At 42.1% G+C, this 14,439-nt stretch overlaps 1 pseudogene; it reads right to left on the bottom strand.

The window, feature by feature from the left end:
• Positions 1-1,822: 1,822 nt before the first annotated feature.
• On the bottom strand, positions 1,823-13,518 carry LOC120721902 (annotated as a pseudogene).
• Between the last annotated feature and the right edge of the window lie 921 nt (positions 13,519-14,439).

The following is a 14,439-nucleotide window of genomic DNA, read 5'->3' as shown; positions in this document are numbered from 1 at the left end:
TTTGTCTGTATCCGCCATTGTAGAAATTCTTCTCATGTAAACAGCGTGATGTAAAAAAAAAGGCACACACCTGTGACGTTGCGTGACGAACACCCAATTCCTTCTCCACACGTAAACGCAAAAACTGAGTTTTAAAAAATCTCAGTTGTTGGTGATTTGAAACGCCGTTTAGGTGTGAATGAAAGGTCCAAACGCATAGAAAAAGCTGCATTTTCAAAAATACCTGTGTAGGTGGGGACGTTGTCTAAAAGAGTTATTAGTTTATTTTATTGCTCCCTGTAATTTATTGCAGTTTACTTTTATTTGTTTAATTGTTTGTTTTACTACCACTGCACTATCAAAAGATGATGATTCCTTTTTGCTGTCTTCCTGCAATGCATTGTTGGGAACAGCAAGAGATGCAGATGATGAAGGGAAAGGAAGCAAAAGCGGGGATAAACGACAATGGGTCTTTTATTAATCAGCTTAAATTTTCTCAGAACTTCAAACCTTCTTTATATTTTATCTGAACTGAACGTATGTTACTCTCAGTTATTTTTAAACACATTTCTGCAGAACATACCAGAGGCAGCTTGAGCATATAACCCTCCTTGAAGCCTGGACCTCAACCAAAGATGATCCCCCTGTATCAAGGAAACCACGGCCCTTTCAGATGCCACTGCCTGCTGATTCAATAGTTTTGCCAGGAGAGCATAGGGCAGAGCCCACGTCCTTGCTGCAGAGTCTGGTGTAGGGCTAGAATATCATCCGTGTTAACTTGATGTCACCTAATGGCCATTGGTTGTCTTTTGTCACAAGCACCTTGTGCTTTCGAGCGCTGTGCTTAGAAAAGGCTGTTTTTATTGTTTCGTGTGTATTTTCTATCAAAACTCTAGTTTTATGTGCCCTGTCAACACAATTAAACTGGCATATAGTTTGCAGTCTACACTTTTAACACAAGTTGAAATGGAGACCACAACCGGGGCTGTTGTGGACTGGCGCTTATCCTCCTCCGGGGAAACAAATCAGGCAATCTCTGGGTTTAGCCAATGTAGCAGAATGAATATTATATTTCAATACTGGCTTATTGATCCTGCTACTAACCAATCACATTAGATGGTGCTGCTATAAATAGTAGCTGCCATCTGAGCATCCCTGACTCACTCACCTGCTACTGTACGCATCCAAGGGCCGCTTGACTTCTCTAGCTGTTACAGAGATCACCTGTGGATGATTTTCCTGAAGCCTCCCATCGAATGCTGGTTGTGGCTGCAGAAGCCTCCAATGGGTCACTTTGTTTACAAATTGGGCAATGCTGTGTAATCGAAAGAGTGGGCCTCGGTGGGCGGCTGATAGCTTTATAGCAGGGTCACTACTGCTTCTCCAGGCTACATTTACAGAACTGTACATGCAATACATAGGAACCTGTTAATGTGCATGCTAATGTTTTTAATTATTTAATTAGAGCAGTCATATGTATGAAAACTTAGATACAATAATGAGAAAAATACATAAAGTACTGAAGCTAATTTATTCTTAAACTCAAATACAAGTAACAAATGACAGTTTTCACATAAAAATTATTTGTAATGTTTCTACCTAAATAAGAAAAAAGTAATCAAATAAATTTAATTTGCAATTTTCTGTCTGTCTGTGTTTTGAATAGAACAGAAATGAATACAAATGTGCTAACATTGATTGCACTGAATTTATAGTTAATCCAGTGAATTGGATAAACATTGTAGATAAACAGGATGTTCAGATAAATTTAATTGCATGCATCATGATACAGTAGAAAGCAATTTTACATTTCTAGGGTAGATAATAAATTAATGAAGTTACAGGTTTACTATATTATGGGAGCATGATTTTGTCTAATTAGTCTTATTACAGTATGTTGGCTTCACTAGTTTCATGTTTGAAAATCTGCAGTGTGATGATCAGTTTTACAGCATTTCTAAACCAGGGGTAAAACAGGGCATAGATCAAAGGGTTTAGACAAGAATTAAAGTAAAAGACCATGATCACAAAAAATGTAGATGGATTATTGACCATGTCTTCTACACCAAAAGAAAAGCAGAAGAATGGACAGTAGCATATTAAAAACATGACTACAAGAATTCCAAGAGTCCCAGCTGCTTTCAACTCAGATTTGTTTGTGTGATTCAATGAACGCTGCAGTGTGACAGCTGTAACATGAGAGCGCATGGCTCGAGCCTGAGACACAGGCACTACAAACACTCTCATATACAGAATTACGATAACTGGAACTGGAACAAAAAGAAAGATAAAACCGTGTCAAAAATCCCTGCAATATCATTAATGATAAACACACACTCTCCATAGCAGGAATTATACCTGCCTGGTTTTATCAGTACATCCTTCATATAGAGACTGCTGTAGAAAATGGCAAATAACCAACACAGAGAAACACTAAGTTTGACTCTTGCCACAGTAATTCTGGTGGGGTAATGCAGAGGGTGACAAAAAGCCACATAACGGTCAATTGATATTAGAACTATGTTCCCTGTTGAGGCAAAGGCAATGTTGCCAGTCAGCAGTGTTGGGAAGGTTACTTTTAAAATGTATTCCATTACAGAATACATGCCCTAAAATGTATTCTGTAACGTATTCCGTTATGTTACTCAATGAGAGTAACGTATTCTGAATACTTTGGATTACTTAACATATTATCATGCATTTTACAGCTACATCTATGTACTATTGCTGTGTGATTTATTACTGTTACTGAAGGTCCGCGGCTCCGAACCCATAGTAAAGGGACCTCTGACTAATACGGTTCGTGTCAGGCTCGTAGCCGAAAAATAGCTTTACTTTGTTGTATGGATCAACTTTGCTAGCGAGAGACAAAGAGAGGCGTTGAAAGGCTGCTCCAACGGAACTTATTGTTTCGGAGGAAAACACGAACAAAGTGTACAGTCGAGTCTTAATAGCTTACTTACAACTGGGCTCGTCAGGCACTCTTCTTGGCTGCAGTGGTTATTATTATATTTACATGCTTCCAGCTCCCGTTTCTGCTGGATGACAGCTCGTACTTTTCCACTCACCTTTTTCTCCCTCCTCGCGCTCACAGACACATAGCGAGTATGGCAGTCCATTCTCCCTGCAGCACGGACTACACTGCCCATGATGCTACATTCTGCATTCTGCCCAACAACAACAACAACAACAAAAAGGCGCTCTCTCACCCAGGAAACGCAGAGCGAGAGCGTCACCCTGTAACCATGGCAACCGCAACGCTGCCGCCTGGAACAACAGAACGTAGCTGTCAAACAAAACCCAAACAGTCCTGACCCGCCACCATAGCTGGACTGGCCATCGGGCATACCGGGCATTTGCCCGGTGGGCCAATGGTAATTTTTCGTTTTTACAGCCAATGGTTTTTGTTGTTGTCTTTTTTTTCGTAACGGTGTAAACAGTGAAAGGTGGCGGATTGGACAGATGCTGGCAGATGTGTAAATAATAACTCAATTGTTTGGTAGTGGCTACGGTGGAGCTTTCACAGATTCAGTAAAATTAGCAAGTGGTGGAGGCCAGCAGGTGGATGAAGGAAAGGGGAGGCGGAGGGGCGGAGGGGCAGAGACCCGAGGCGGCCGACTGTCAGGTGAACTGAGCTTCAGGTAAGAAGTTATGACCTGCAGTCTATCTGGGTCAGATATAAACCAAGTTTAAATGTAGTTTATTTTCGTTATGCTGACTTTTTACCATCAGTTACAATAACTTGTACTGCGTACTAGCTAGCATGACGGAGTTTCTATACTACTGGGTGGGTGCTATGATGTGACTGTTGAACTTTATTTTATTCATAAGGTTAGTTAGTAGAGTTGCCAACTGTGCCATAAAAAACGGAATCTTCTGGTATTCAGAGAGAGTTTTACGTGTTTCGTATTGAGCTGAAAATAAACGCGATTTGTCCCGGACTTCAGCTAGGATGAAAAAAAGGACACAAAGCTGGAGTTATTCTGTTGTTATGCTGCACAGCTGCCTCTTCTCCTCCCGTTCTCTCCCCCTCCCTCTCCTGTTTCTACTTCAATTACGAATCTGATCAATGATCAGCTGATCGGCGTTTCTGCCGCAAGTCCCGTCTCTCTTGCCTGTTTATCCCCCACTTTACGCCAGAAAGAGGAAACTAGCGAAGCGTTAAACAGCAGAAGCACATTTAAGCTTGATCAGCTGTTGTTAGAATTTATTTAATATTACTTTGTAGTGTTTGAATGTGTGTGTGAAAGGGTGGATGAATGGTTGGATGACTGAATGTGTAAAGCGCTTTGGGATTCTTAGGGACTAGTAAAAGTGCTATACAAATACAGGCCATTTACCATTTACCATTCTAGTATCAGCTGATGTTTGTTGGAGCCACAGCTGTAAAATTGCTGCTCATGATATCCGTTTGGATATGTGGCAAGTAGGAAACATGAAGGTGAAACCAGGAGATGTCCTTACTGAGAGACAATTAACACCAGGATCCTTTTCTTGGTAGATGAAAGCTGGTAACTGTGCAGGGGTGGATCTAGCAAAATTTTGCCAGGGGGCCAGGTTGGGCATTAACAAGAAAAGGAGGGCACAAAAAATACATTTCTTTCTTATTCTCATTTAAAATGTCTAGCTTTTAACAAATAATTATCCATATCTTACAACCAAAGTTTTTATCTGATGTCAAATGTATAGAAATCCATTATTGTACATAGTAATTTTTTTGGAGGGTCCCAACATAATTTCTTCAGAAGTAAGCACTGTATATGATGGCAGTGTTTTCCCACATTTTCTAGAAACTTCAATTAAGTTTTATTCTTTCTCATCTGTCTTTCTATCTCCTTTCACTTTTTAAAGGTTGCCATGTTAGAAAAAATATGTTGCCCTGCCATGCTGTTTATTGATGTGGTAAATGAATAGTTTATGAAAATATCACTAAATCTGTCATTTATTATTTTTAATATTCAGTAATGATCATGCCTCACCTCTAGTCTTCTCTGGCTTAATTTTAGGTTTCCACCATGTGTAGTTCAGGAGGTTAACTCGACCAACTCTTTGGGTTTCGGCTACTGTTTAGTGTCATGATCTGCGGAGGCAGACCGTGCGGAAATGTGTGTGGTGGACCCAGGTGCGAACACAAGCGAAGATACAGGAGTGGATTAAACAAAAGCGAGCCTTTTATTATGGCTGATGAAAAGGAACAAACCAGTGTGAGGGCAGCATAAGAGTATAACTCAGCAGAAACCTAAACTGGACATAAACTATGGAAAGGCTATGGCTGGAGATACGGAACACAGGGGGTGGGAACACAGACGACGCGACGCAGACTACATGAAACACAGAGACTAAATACACATGAGGGATGATCAGGGGAAGTGGTCACACATGGGAGCACAGCTGACACACATGAACCATAACGATAGGACAGGAGAGGTGAAACTGAATACACTGACATTGAATACAGACTTTCAAAGTAAAACAGGAAACATGGAGATTAGACATGACATGAACTAAACATAACCACGCAGACGTGACACATGAACCAGGGAGACTTAGTACAGGGGGAGATGACATAAACAACTAAGGAACAAGCAATCTAGAAATTAACTAGGTGCACTAAGCTAAGGCACAACAGAAATACAAAAGATACATAAACTCAAACACTGGGTCGCTTGACCCAGGACCATGACAGTTTAGAATACCAGAATAGGGAGGATGGTGTAGGTTTAAGTTTATTAGATTGATACATATGTACCAACAAGACAGTGCACATCACTGTCACAACGACATTTGTTTTTATTCAAAGGCTTTATGGTTTTTGCTGGTGGGCCGGTCGCTAGTCAAAATGCCCGGGCTGATTTTTTTGTCCCAGTCCAGCCCTGTTTGCCACAATATGAAACAGGAAAGTACCGCCGTGTAATCCATTTATTTCAACAAAGTAACTGTATTCTAAATACCACCTTTTTAAACGGTACCTGTAACGGAATACAGTTACTCATATTTTGTATTTTAAATACGTAACGGCGGTACATGTATTCCGTTACTCCCCAACACTGCCAGTCAGATACCAATAAACAGAACACATAGGATCACCAAGTACCCAGCAGGCCATGTTCCTAAAGATTTCAAATGGCATCAGCAAGAGACCCACAAGAAAGTCTGAGACAGCCAGAGAGAGGAGGAGGATGTTGGTAGGTGTGTGAAGCTTCCTGCAGAGAGACAAAAATATATATATTCAACAATAATCATTTCAATATATCCTTACTGATATCATTTTAAAGGAGGTCTTTTACATTAGTAAAAGACCTCCTTTAAAAAGACATGATTCTTTCTAGCCACATGAAACATTACAGTCATTGCTAAAGTACATCAAGTATGTGCCACATTCATTACACTTATCAATCAATCACTGTGTTTCTAAACTTTAAAATCCATTTCATTTAAAATATTAAATTTGTGCCTGAAGTGAGAGACTGAAATGATGACCAGAAGGTTTAGAGCAGCAGTGATCAGAGAGACACATGACAGCACAATGTTCAGGAGCACAGCTTTGGACCAGTGAGGTGCTGGCTTCCTGCAGGAAGTGTTGAGGAGTTTTGGAAAACAGAGCTCGACTCCTTTCTGTATCTCCATCAAAAGACAACTGTAACTGCTGCAGCTCTCTGATCAAAGCTTTCCCTTATAGAGCACTCCTTATCTCTACCACCAACCCCACCTCTACCTCCACCTCCCCATCCTTCCATTTCTGCTCTTTTTCTCTACACAAACTGCTGAGGTTTCACTTTTTTAAACTCCCCATCTCACATGCAATTTACAGTGCTATCTTTTAAACCCATCTATCCATCCATCCATAAGAAGCCCAGACCTCCCTCTCCCCAGCCACCTCCTCCAGCTTGTCCAGGGGAACACCAAGGTGTTCCCAGGCCAGCCAACAGATATAATCTCTCCAGCGTGTCCTGAGTCTGCCCCGGGGTCTCCTCCCTTGTGGGACATGCCCGGAACACCTCACTCAGGAGGCGCACAGGAGGCATCCTTGTCAGATGCTTGAACCACCTCAACTGGCCCCTTTCGATGTGGAGGAGCAGCGGCTCTACTCTGAGCCCCTCCCAGATGGCAAGCCGTCCTATCCCATCTCTAAGGGAGAGTCCAGCTACCCATGGTGCTGATCCTTGTTCCCGCTGCTTCACACTCTGCTGCGAACCGTTCCAGTGCAAGCTCAAGGCCACCACCTGATGAGGCAAACAGAACCACATTGTTAGGTTAATTTTGATAATAGTTGTCATTGTTGTATTTAAATTTGTAAGCCTTGGGGGCTCTTCAACTGGTGGGGGAGGCTGTTACATCTTGCAGGAGCTCCAGGAACTCACTCTGCAGTTTTTAGATCTTGCCACAGATTCTCGATTGGATTTGGATCTGGACTTTGACTGGGTCATTCTAACACATGGATGTGTTTTGTTTTAAACCATTCCATTGTTGCCCTGGCTTTATGTTTAGGGTCGTTGTCCTGCTGGAAGGTGAACCTCCGCCCCAGTCTCAAGTATTTTGCAGACTCCAAGAGGTTTTCTTCCAAGATTGCCCTGTATTTGGCTCCATCCATCTTCCCTTTTTTTCTTCTTCTTCTTCTTCTTCTTCTTTTTTTTCCCATTCTTTTTGGATGTTTCTCATGATGAGCGGAGTGAGGTGCCCTTTGCACTGAGAAAATATAGCATTTCATGATTGTCTTCCTGCTGAACACTCATGCAGATTCTTTTCACTGGATATTTTGCATTACTGAAGAGATATGGTGGACAATTTGAAAATGTACAAAAAGTTTGCATTTATTTAAAGGAAAATGAAGACAGTTAAAATGTTGTGAAAAGCATGTAATGTCAATAAGATTTATTTTTTCTGGTTCAGAGGTCTGTTGCAATTCCAACAAAAAAGAATTTTATGTACATATAAGCTCAAAGAAGATGCACCTAAAGATTTCCTCATTTTATTTAGCGTCTTTTAAAAATTGTAAATGCTCCAACCTTATATTCCTGAACTTCAGTCATGTTCAGTCAAGTCAAGTGAAGAGGTCAAGAGGTTTCCACACTCTTCACAAAAAATGTTTGTTTGTTTTTTTATCAGGGAATAATAATCATAATAATAATAACAATATTAAGATAGATAATAAATTAATAATAATTCCACTATAATCATCCTTCCTCTAATATGATATAAGAGAACCTGTATCTTATTTAGATGATGATTGTATAACATAATATTAGATCCAGACTTGATGGCATTTCAATGTTTTGCTATATGAAAATGCAACTGAGAATGATATTAAAATTCACATTTGTCCTTCCTGACTCAGTGGCAAATGTGTTTTTCACAGCCTCTGTTTAGATTGCAGTGTATCAACCAACAGTTGCTATTTAACATTAGTTGCTAAATGTTTGTGAAAATGGCAGATACATCGTTTATCCATATTTCTGTATATTTGTTTCAACTGCAGTTGGTAGTGGAAGGCTAGAGTTCTTTTATTTGTTGTAACACTAAAATGTTCCATTAATACAAACTTCAATTTCAGTGCCAAATGCATGCTGTTTCCAGAATTTAAAAAGAACTCTATGAATAATACCACACACTACATAGCAGTGTGTAAATGATGGGCCTGAATGACCCAATCACCAATCAGAGCCTTAATGTGGGCTGGGTTCACTCATAACCAGCCCAGAACTGCAGCCAAGGAAAAACAATTAGAGAAAAGCCTCTCTTCCCCTGTGGGTATATTGCTAGCGGAGAGAGATAGGTTTTGTAATAGATTTTTGTCCGTGTAAAATGAGATGCTGACCTCTAGGTCCAAGACATTCAAAGACATCCCAACAGTGGTACAGCACACTCCCACTGGGGCTAAAGGATATTCATGCAGGACATTATTCTCGCACTTGGTGTGAGTCATACCTCCATCCATCTTCCCATCAACTCTGACCAGCTTCCCTGTCCCTGCTGAAGAGAAGCACCCCCAGAGGATGATGCTGCCTCCACCATATTTGACAGTGGGGACGGTGTTTTCAGAGTGATGTGCAGTGTTAGTTTTCCGCCACACATGCTTGAACAGTGCTCCATGGGATGTTCAAGGCTTGGGAAAACTTTTTGTAGCCTAAGCCTGCTTTAAATATCTCAATAACTTTATCCCTGACCTGTCTGGTGTGTTCTTTGGACTTCATGTTGTTGTTGCACCCAATATTCTCTTTGACAACCTCTGAGGCCGTCACAGAGCAGCTGTATTTGTACTGACATTAGATTACAAACAGGTGCACTGTATTTAGTCATTAGCACTCATCAGGCAATGTTTATGAGCAACTGACTGCACTCAGACCAAAGGGGGCTGAATAATTACGCACACCCCACTTTGCAGTTATTTATTTGTAAAAAAATGTTTGGAATCATGTATGATTTCGTTCCACTTCTCACGTGTACACCACTTTGTATTGGTCTTTCACGTGGAATTCCAATAAAATTGATTCATGTTTGTGGCTGTAATGTGACAAAATGTGGGAAAGTTCAAGGGGGCCGAACACTTTTGCAAGCCACTGTAAATATATATATATATATATATATATATATATATATATAATTTATTTTTCTTAAATCCCCTGGCCTGGGAGCTTGAGGGTCCTGCGCAGTATCTTAGCTGTTCCCAGGACTGCGCTCTTCTGGACATAGATCTCCGATGTTGTTCCCGGGATCTGCTGGAGCCACTCGCCTAGTTTTTGAGTCACTGTACGTAGTGCTCCGATTACCACTGGGACCACTGTTACCTTCACCCTCCACATTTTCTCGAGCTCTTCACTAGAGATGGCACGATACCACTTTTTTATGTCCGATACCGATATCATAAATTTGGATATCTGCCGATACCGATATGAATCCGATATAGTGTTTTTTAATCAACAAAACTGTTTTTTTTAAATATCTTGCTGCATTTTGTATAAGTTCATACTCAAGTTTAAAACAACAACTACACTAAAGCTATTCTGTTATACCTGTATGCAAAAAAAAATATTTCATAGTTCAGCAATACTGATCAATCTAATAAACTTAAACCTACACCATCCTCCCTATTCTGGTATTTTAAAGAGTACTTAGCATAAATATTAAGCAACCTAACTAATAGGGTTCCAACTCTCAGCAACAACAAAAATAAATAAATAAAAAATAGGGAACCACCCCTCACGCTCCACCTCATGATGCTTAATCGACGTAATCAACCTTAATTTGATGCAGTGTGAAAAAAAATGCACAGAAATCAATTATTTTTCAAGAAATATTAAATAGATTCAACATCTTTCTTCAACAAAATTGCAGACTGCACAGATGGTACCTTCCCAAAGGAAAAAGTACTATAGCTTACTAGGGTATATATATATATATATATATATATATATATATTAGACTTAATAGTTACTATATACAGTAATGGACTTCTATTCATTTTGCATCAAATTAAAACTTTGGGTGTCAGATAATTATTTATTAAAAGCTAGACATTTTAAATGAGAATAAGAAAGAAAAGTATGTCTTTGTGCCCCCTTTTCCCTGTTAATGCCCTATCGGCCCCCCTGGCTAAACTTTGCTAGATCCGCCCCTGCACAGTTACCAGCCGTCAGCTGCATAGAAAAAAAAATCCTCGAGTAGAAAGTAATATTAAATAAATTCTAACAACAGCTTATCAAGCTTAAACGTGCTGCTGTTGTTCAGCCGCTGGTTTCCTCTTTCTGGTGCAAAGTGGGCCAAAAGCAAACTAGAGACACGGACTCGCGACAGAAAAGCCGATCAGCTGATCGTTAAGCAGTTTCATGATTGAAGTAGCAGCAAGAAGAGGCAGTTGTTTGTTAAGCTTAACGCAGGAATGCTTTACAAACATTCAGAGATGGACTTACACACTTGCTTTACTTCTCTCGGGATAACTTTGTCGGAGATGAAATGCCGGGTTGCTAGCGAAGCTCCAAATGCTATCCAGACCACCGACAGGTCCCGCATGCCACAGCCGCTCTACCACGTGATGCATACTGCTCCGACGTGCTAACGTTCTGAGGTGAGTTACGGCGTGTTGCAAGTTTTGTGAGGTGCTTTCGTGATATTTAATGGATCGGATTACATTTTTTATTTTTCTCCGATATCCGATCCAGTAATTTAGGTCAGTATCGGACCGATACCGATACGTAATATCGGATCGGTCCATCTCTACTCTTCACTGAGTCCTTGGTGTTTCTTGAGCTTCTCGTGTTCCTTCTTTCTGATGTTGTTGTCATTGGGAACCGCTACATATATCACTACGGCCGTCTTCTTCTGTTTGTCTACCACCACTATGTCCGGTTGGTTAGCCACCACCATTTTGTCCGTCTGTATCTGGAAGTCCCACAGGATCTTAGCTCGGTCATTCTCCACCACCCTTGGGGGCGTCTCCCATTTTGACATCGGAACTTCCAGGTTATACTCGGCACAGATGTTCGTGTACACTATGCCGGCCACTTGGTTATGGTGTTCCATGTATGCCCTACCTGCTAGCATTTTGCACCCTGCTGTTATGAGCTGGATTGTCTCAGGGGCATCTTTACACGGCCTGCACCTGGCGTCTTGCCTCATGTGGTAGGCCCCAGCCTCTATGGATCTTGTGCGCAGAGCTTGTTCCTGTGCTACCATGATTAGTGCGTCCGTGTCTTTCAGTTCAGCTTTGTCCAGCCACTGGTAGGATTTCTGGATATCAGCCACCTCCGCTATCTGCCTGTGGTACATACCGTGCAGGGGCCTGTCCTTCCATGATGCTTCCTCGCCTTCCTTCTCTTTCTTGGGTTTCTGCTGCCTGAGGTATTCACTGAGCACCCTGTCAGTTGGGGCTATCTTCGTGATGTATTCGTGGATGTTTGTTGTCTCAACATGGATCGTGGTACTGACACTCACCAGTCCCCGGCCTCCTTCCTTCCGCTTAGCGTACAGTCTCAGGGTGCTGGACTTGGGGTGAAACCCTCCATGCATGGTCAGGGGCTTCCTGGTCTTGATGTCAGTGGCTTCTATCTCCTCCTTTGGCCAGCTTATTATCCCAGCAGGGTACCTGATCACGGGCAGGGCGTAGGTGTTGATAGCCCGGATCTTGTTCTTGCCATTCAGCTGACTCCTGAGGACTTGCCTGACCCTCTGCAGGTACTTCGTGGTTGCAGCTTCTCTAGCGACCTCTTCATGATTTCCATTTGTCTGTGGGATCCCCAGGTACTTGTAACGGTGCTCTATGTCTGCAATGTTGCCTTCTGGTAGTTTGATCCCCTCAGTTCTGACTACCTTCCCTCTCTTTGTTACCATCCGACTACACTTCTCCAGTCCGAATGACATTCCAATATCATTGCTGTATATCCTGGTGGTGTAGATCAGTGAATCGATGTTTCATTCACTCTTGGCATACAGCTTGATGTCATCCATGTACAGGAGGTGGCTGACAACTGTTCCATTCCGTAGTCAGTATCCGTAACCAGTCTTCTCAATGATCTCACTGACGGGAGTCTCGGCTGATTGTTCGGTCTACCAGTAGCTGGTGTTTTGCGCCTCTGGTATGCTTGCCCATCCTTTTCTGTGCCCCACTCATGTATTGACCCATGTGTCTGTTCATCTTAGCCACTATGTTGCCTGAAAGGAGCTTCCATGTGGTGCTGAGGCAGGTTATTGGTCAGTAGTTGGAGGGGACCGGTCCCTTCTGGGGGTCCTTGAGGATCAGGACTGTCCGGCCTTCGGTTAGCCATGCTGGGTGTCTCTTGTCAACTAGCAGCTGGTTCATTTGTGCTGGCAGGCGCTCGTGGAGTTCAGTCACCTTCTTCAGCCAGTAGGCATGAACCATGTCGGCACCTGGTGCTGTCCAACTCTTCATATTGGAGACCCTTTGTTGATGTCTGCCACTGTGATGGTTACTGGATCCATATGGTCTTCCAGTATTGTTCCGTCTCCAGCCTTGGTGGTGCTGTTCTCATATTGTTCCCCTGCCACTGAGAGTACACTTTGGCTGGTTCTGTGGAGAACAGCTGGTTTATTCTCCTGCCTTCGATCTCTCTGGTATACCTCTTCAAGCGGCTGGCCTTGTGTAGTGCACTTTTTATACTGTACTCTCGGTACAGTTTTTATTTTTCCTGCTTTTGTCTTGCACTGTCCACAATGACAACGCAGATTTTCCACTTCTGGGACTAATAAAGACAGATTTGCTGCGTTTGTGTGTGTGTGTGTGTGTGTCTGTCTGTCTGTCTGTCTGTCTGTCTGTCTGCAACATTTGCATTTGCATTTGTCCATTGTGACATTTCTCCCATCATCCAAAAACGGCTCCATCAGTTTCATGACCACGTTCTCTGCCAACCTCTCTCCCTTCTGACTACTGGAGTCCTTTCCCAAGTAAGGAGATGCATTGGAGACATATTTGGTCTCCAAATCCATGGCCATCCAGAACTTGATCCCAAATTTGTCTGGCTTGGTTGCGATATACTGTGTGAATGGACAACGAACCTTGGTAGGGAACAGCTGTTCATCTATGGTCATGTGTTCTCCTGGAGTGAAACTGTTAACACAGTTGAAGCGTGTCCAGATGTCAGAGATCGCCGCAAATTTGTCTGTTTTCACCCGTTCTGCCCACGTGTCCTTGTCATCAAATCAAAGGTGTTGCGTAATAGAAATTAATGTATCTCGAGGCATTGTCTCTTTGATTACTGGCACCAGAAATCTCAATGCCACTCATGTCATTGTATTAGCAACTTTTCATTCTGTTTTCACACAATTTTTTATAAATAAAACAGACTTGTGTTTCCATATATTTTGAATGTGTGTCTTTCATATTTGCAGGTCAGTCAATGTGTGGGATACTTTGTATAGATACGGCAGGCATTTCTGAAGGTTGTAAGGTTTGGCCTGCCTTGGATCTAAAATAAAAAAGACAGTAATTCTAGTGTTGAAGCATGTGAGGACCACAGACTTAGGCTACATCCACACTAATGTGTTTAATTTGAAAACGTATCGTTTTCTATCCGTTTTGGCCTCCCGTCCACACTGAGACGGCGTTTTCCCCAAGGAAAAACGCAGCGTTTTGAAAACACTCTCGAAAACGCATACATTTCAAAACAGAGCTGTCCTGTCTCAGTGAGACACTCAAAAACGATGACACATGTTGGTCATATGATGCAGTCATGTGACCACTTAAACCAAGATGGTGGACAGCATCGGACAGCAGTTTTAGAACTGCAACATCATCGTTTTCGGCCATTTTAGTGTTGACGTCCAACTCTTGAAAACAACTGAAAACACTAGTGTGGACGTAGCCTTAGCCAGGGATTTGTTGAAAATCGAAGTGAACACACCTTCGGTGATTCCGTCTGCTCCTGCCGCTTTCCTTGCCCTCACTCTCCTCTGCGCCGCTCTGACGTCGTGCTCTGCGATGATGATTGTTGTGTCCCTCTCTGATGAAGT

The sequence above is a fragment of the Simochromis diagramma genome, unplaced genomic scaffold (assembly GCF_900408965.1).
Source record: "Simochromis diagramma unplaced genomic scaffold, fSimDia1.1 OVJJ01000612.1, whole genome shotgun sequence".
Taxonomy (NCBI): Eukaryota; Metazoa; Chordata; class Actinopteri; order Cichliformes; family Cichlidae; genus Simochromis; species Simochromis diagramma.
The sequence above is the reverse complement of the archived record's forward strand: the minus strand, read 5'-3'. Positions and strand labels throughout refer to the sequence as shown.